We start from the raw sequence: 6,617 nt of genomic DNA, 5'->3' as shown, positions 1-6,617 counted from the left end.
CTTAAAATAAGTTAGCTGGAGTGATTAGCATCAGGAGAGTATGCATCTGGAGAGGGAGGTAAGAAATGCTGAAATAATAGTGTTTAGATCTGTGTCTGCTGACCTCACTTGGCTTCAATGCATCTTCAGGCATTTTGGCTGCTAGAGGACAAAATCTACACATTGACTGACTGCACATTGACTTCAATATTGATGTACCTACAGCAACAGCAGCCTTATTATTGTGTATGCGTCTCAGAGGGACCAAGCTGGTCTTCTCAGAAAGGAGTGTGACCTGTTCAATTAAGTTGATCTTATCCCGCTGCATATTCAATGTCAGTTAGATGGTACCTGTCTTTGTTTTTGTTGTGTTTAATGATGTGTAATTATACAACGTTAGGGTTACATATTTCAGGATAAAAACGGATAGCTTCTTTGTCTGCCCTACAAAATATCTGCTACAGACAGATATGACTGATGTGACTTGTCTTTCACAGTAAACTATGTGCCAAGTGTGTAATAGGCTTTCTTGCTTTGTTGTCATGTAATTGTAAGGCATTGTAATCTGTGTATAGGCCTCTATGTCTATTGCTAAAATGAGATTAAAACAATGAACAATAAACAAATGTGCTTTTATATTACTAGATTATTGAAAGTCATTTATTCATGTACCATAACTTCAGAGCATTGGTTACTTACACACAGATGAGTCACATGTTTCACATGCAATCCTCTTCTCTCCTTCCTTTCCTAGTTTCCTACTGTCCTCATATTTATTGTCCCCTCTGCTTTCCTTCTCTCGTCTTTTCACCTTTCTTTAGTCTGCTCTGCTGTATCACTTTTTCTCCCCTGGACTTCTCCCTCTCCATGGGTGATAACATAGACATAGATTGCTGTAGTCAAGGTTACCAGCAACATCCTGGGGGTAGTTTGTAAACATCTGGTTGACCCATGAGCATAAAGAGAAGAACAGACTCCAGATGGCCTTGTTGAATGTTTCTCCCACATTGCTCTGGCCACAGGGGGGAGCTATCAGGTCGGTAAAGAGCTGATCCAGCAACAGAGTGACTGGTGCAGAGCTGATGCCTTCCATTCAGTGGTGTTACCTGAACCAAGAAACATGGCCATATATCATTGCAGTATCATTTGGTCTGTCCTCTACTCGTATCCCTTCATCTGTGCTATGTCTGCAAGAAGCCCCTATGTCTCCCTTCCTCTTATACCCCCGCCCCCTTGTCTTTTTTCTCCTTTTATTTTTTCCTGTCTACTGAACAGAGACGTGTTGATGTGAGGCCCTGCTCGCGTGGCCACAAGGGAACATGTCTCTGGTGCTTTTGATCACAAGCAAGATCAGGCATGTGTCCACAGCTCCCCCTGTGTATGCCCCACTGACTGATCGCACAGCATAATGGGCAGGCACTGACATCCAAAGACGCACACCCACACACTTGCTCCTGTGGTACAATCACAGAGGCACACAAGCACACTTGCACTGCACTCCTATCTACCCCCAGCGGGCAGGGCCTGTGGTCCATGTGTTGGCTCTGTTCACAGCAGGGTGGCTTGTTTACTGGACACATGGGAGCGAGACACCAATGGTGTGTATGTGCTTTCCCCCTTTCGTGCCCTTTTTTCCCATTTGACAGTAAGATGGATGATTGCAATCACAGGAGCCATCAGCGAGACAGAGTGGAGGTCTATGGGGCAGTGAGACACAGCCATGGGAAACCAGCCATCAGATTACTATAGCCTGCTGCCATGGGAACACTGCTCTGTTTATTTGTCTGGTGGTGGGTTGTTGTTTCATACGCATTTCTTACTTTTAGCTCTCTGTTGGCACTTTGATGTACAGAACATGAAAGCTTCCTCATAAAATATGTGTAGGCTGTGTGTGTGTGTGTGTGTGTGTGTGTGTGTGTGTGTGTGTGTGTGTGTGTGTGTGTGTGTGTGTGTGTGTGTGTGTGTGTGTGTGTGTGCACAACTGTGCGTGTATGCGTATTAGAAAAGGAGCTCTTTTATGGTTCACCATATAGTACAGTACAAAGCCAACTGTAATTCAATATGTCTCCTCAAACCAGTACAAATGTGACAGATTTCATAGTGATTACACTGGTCACTTTGATCCCATGAGAGAATGAAAGACAGACTTTTCACTCTGCAGTCAACGGATGTTTTTTAAGAGAAACATCTGTTGCTGCACAAATGAGATTATTGTATCTGTAGCCAGAGGCCGTGCCATGTAGGTTATGAATGGCACAGTTAGCAAGGGGAGGGGAGGGGTTTGCTCTGAATGAACCCTGTGAAGGATCTTTGTTAATCACCAGTAGCTGGTAGTTGGGAGGTGCAAATCAAACGGAATAGCCATGAAAGGCTGGCCATTCATCGACATCCACCTTGAACCTGTTTCAGCAACGTCTCTCACTGCCAACACCCATGAATCACATATCTCATATGGATACATTGAATATTTCACCTTGTTGCCAAGCAACAACTCACCTCAGCCTCAGTAAACCTGCTGGCCTGTGGCACTAGGTGATATTTCATTTCACAGGGAAGAATAGTTTGCATGTCCCCTCACAACAAGTAACTGCTTGCCATGCCTTTCTGTGTGTGGAAATAATAGTAGAAATAATAGTACTATGTTAAACTGTTGAATGGAATATCTTATTATTCTTATGTATGTTAATAACCCCTGTATTAAGCACACTAGTGGCATAATATCTAGCCTATCTATCCTGCTCCTTAGCAGACACAAACTACATAGCAAATCACAGTACTCCCCCTTATCGACCCCTGTTCCTTGGGTCAAAGTAAGATCTTGAAGGCAGTGAGAACGGTCTCCCTATTGCTTCCGAACAAGTGACATGTAAAACTGCCAGTGACAATAGTTTAAAATCTGGATGACTTTCTGGATGGTGCTCTGTATCAGAGAGATCTTGGGGTCATATTTGGTAACAGCCGTCATTAGTTAATTACATTGAAATGCAGAAAACAGGATATGTTGATAGACAGGCAGACTGTCAGAGACAGTGTCTAACCTCCAAACATGGCGAGGAACACAGTGAAGTTATAGGGCCCTCCATAGGGCCCCAAGACAACATCTCTGTAAAGTTAAGGCAACCTGACAGAGAACACTTCTTCATTGTGTTTTAACAACCGTACCATACAGTATGTGTCATTTTGATGTGGCTAGCACACCATCGTAAAAACTGACTCCGGTAATCCACAAATCCTATTGTGCACGTAATTTCCACCTTGACAGCTATTCTGTCCATGATGGTGAATGCCTTGCAGTCATAGGCAGGTACTTAATAATGGAGTGAACAAGAGGGAGATAAGAGGGACATGTGATTACATGTAACATGTAAGTACATGTGTTCTGTTCTCACATACAGTAAAAAAGCCAATACATTTAATTGAACTGCTGATTTGGTTTTATTCTACTACACATTAGACTCTAATGGGGAAAAAAAGAAAGATAAGAGAAAGGTCTAATGATGAGAAGAGCTTTCTCTCTCATCCTTCTTTTAGATTTTTTGTGCAGTAACATGTCAGGACAGAGGGTGATCGTAGTAGTTCCTTCGTGCTACATCTACTGATGTTTACATACAGCAGGGGGTAGACTACACACCAGCCCTTGTCCAAAGATCACCAAAAAGCTCTCCAGTCTCCACAACAAGAAACCTGCAGATTTCCCCTGGATTTTCCATAGTCGTTTTCAAGGTTTTTCAAAAGGCAGTTGATAATATTATTACACACGTTGTAACAAGCTGTAAGTAAACTAAAACTAGTAAGACGCTTCAGGGCGACATGCGACCTTGCACCAATTCTTGGCCATCTGGCTAGTGATGTACCGTATATCGGACCAGTATGTATATATATATATATATATATATATATATATATATATATATATATATATATATATATATATATACCAGTAAGACTCCCTAATCGGGAGAAAGTTTGTTTTACCAATTATTACACTCTATGTGAACATTTACATCAACAAATCCCAAGTACTATGCAGAACGACCCATTTCAAGTTTTTAATGTACAACAATATTTAGAAAATAGGTCTACAAGCTCACAATGCTACGCATTGTCCTCGTCCCTTATATTCCCATAGGTTATATGGAGATCTCAGTGTTTGTCAGTCCTTGTTCATTTATGCCCATATATGGACATCTCTATATCTACTGTAACAGTCCTTGTCCCTTTATGCCCGGAGATCTCTTAACTGTAAGTCCTTGTCCCTTTTATGCCCATATATGGATATTTCCTGATGTCATCAGTATATGAACATATATGGGCTTTCTGATATGCCCATATATGGAGATCTCTTAACTGTAAGCCCTTGTCCCTTTTATGCCCATATATGGATATCCCTGATGTCATCCGTATATGCCCATATATGGGCTTTCTAATATGCCCATATATGGAGATCTCTGTATCTCCATATATGGGTATAAAAGGATACTTCAGGTCTGACATCAGGTTTGTTTATATTGGGTTGCTAGGTTTGACATCACAAACTTCATGGGCCATCTGACCTAGAAATCTATATTTGGGCATAGATGACTCATCGTGACCTCATCATGATTTCAATCGCTATAAAAGGACTCTCAGTGACATACACTCTCCACAGATAAAGCAGTCAACCAGCCTACCAGTCAACCCATTCTTTGATTACTTTGTACAACTAGATTAACTTTTCAATGGCATCCCCACTGGAATTGACCGAAATGTACGACAGACAATGCCGGTCTTATACCAGGAAAGAAGCATTTCTTCGACTCAGACCTTATCGCCAGGGTTGGCTTATAGCAGCTGTCGGTAGATAATGCCGGTCTTATATAAGGGTCATTTGTGTACGGTGTGATTTGCCATGGTTACTCATTGAAGTTGAATCTCCATATATGGAGATAACCTACGCATCACACTAAGTCTGACCTCACCAGCCCATATTTGGGCATGAGCAACTTATGTCTCCATATATGGAGATATGATGACATCACACAGTCCTCAGCCGATGATGTGGCGTGATGTCATACAATACACAAACAAGCCCAGATATGAGCAGGGCAAAGGTGTGACGTGTGACCGACCGACCGACCGACCGACCGCCCGCCGGTGGAGGTTTTGATACTAAACTGCGACCTTACGGTCGCAACCAGTAAGACTCCCTAATCGGGAGATAAGCGACCGTTGGTCGCTTATCTCCACAAATATCACAACCTCCACCTCTCACGTCATACGGGTAGCCATAGTTACACCTGGAATGTTGAATCTCCATATATGGAGATGACCTACGCATCACACAAAGTCTGACCTCACCAGCCCATACTTGGGCATGGACGACTTATATCTCCATATACGGAGATGGCCATATATGGAGATACGATGACATCACAGAGTCCACAGCTGATGATGTGGCGTGATGTCATACAATACACAAACAAGCCCTATATAAAGGGGCAATTCTCACCAGGGAAGAGAGCATTGCCTGGAATGTTGAATCTCCATATATGGAGATAACCGACGCATCACACAAAGTCTGACCTCACCAGCCCATACTTGGGCATGGACGACTTATATCTCCATATACGGAGATGGCCATATATGGAGATACGATGACATCACAGAGTCCACAGCTGATGATGTGGCGTGATGTCATACAATAAACAAACAAGCCCTATATACTGATGCGATACGATGACATCACAGAGTCCACAGCTGATGATGTGGCGTGATGTCATACAACCAGTAAGACGCTTATCTCCACAAATATCACAACCTCCACCTCTCACGTCATACGGGTAGCCATAGTTACACCTGGAATGTTGAATCTCCATATATGGAGATAACCTACTCATCACACAAAGTCTGACCTCACCAGCCCATACTTGGGCATGGACGACTTATATCTCCATATACGGAGATGGCCATATATGGAGATACGATGACATCACAGAGTCCACAGCTGATGATGTGGCGTGATGTCATACAATACACAAACAAGCCCTATATAAAGGGGCAATTCTCACCAGGGAAGAGAGCATTGCCTGGAATGTTGAATCTCCATATATGGAGATAACCTACGCATCACACAAAGTCTGACCTCACCAGCCCATACTTGGGCATGGACGACTTATATCTCCATATACGGAGATGGCCATATATGGAGATACGATGACATCACAGAGTCCACAGCTGATGATGTGGCGTGATGTCATACAATAAACAAACAAGCCCTATATACTGATGCGATACGATGACATCACAGAGTCCACAGCTGATGATGTGGCGTGATGTCATACAATAAACAAACAAGCCCTATATACTGATGCGGAGATATGAGCAGGGCAAAGGTGTGACGTGTGACGTGTGACCGACCGACCGACCGACCGACGGACGGACGGCCGGTGGAGGTTTTCATAGTAAACTGCTCCCTGACGGTCGCAATGAAGACCCCTGGTACCCATACATGGAGATCCTTGTACTGTATATGGAGATCTGCTGTGAGAGCCCAAACATGCTTACTCAGTTATTCGTTATGTGAAAGTCCTATGATGTCTATGACATCTGACATCATACATACCCTTTTGCATATGTCAGATACCCCATGCATGAAGAGC

This window comes from Nannobrachium achirus (assembly GCF_963921795.1).
Source record: "Nannobrachium achirus genome assembly, chromosome: 8".
NCBI classification, from domain to species: Eukaryota; Metazoa; Chordata; class Actinopteri; order Myctophiformes; family Myctophidae; genus Nannobrachium; species Nannobrachium achirus.
This window is presented reverse-complemented; position numbering follows the sequence as displayed.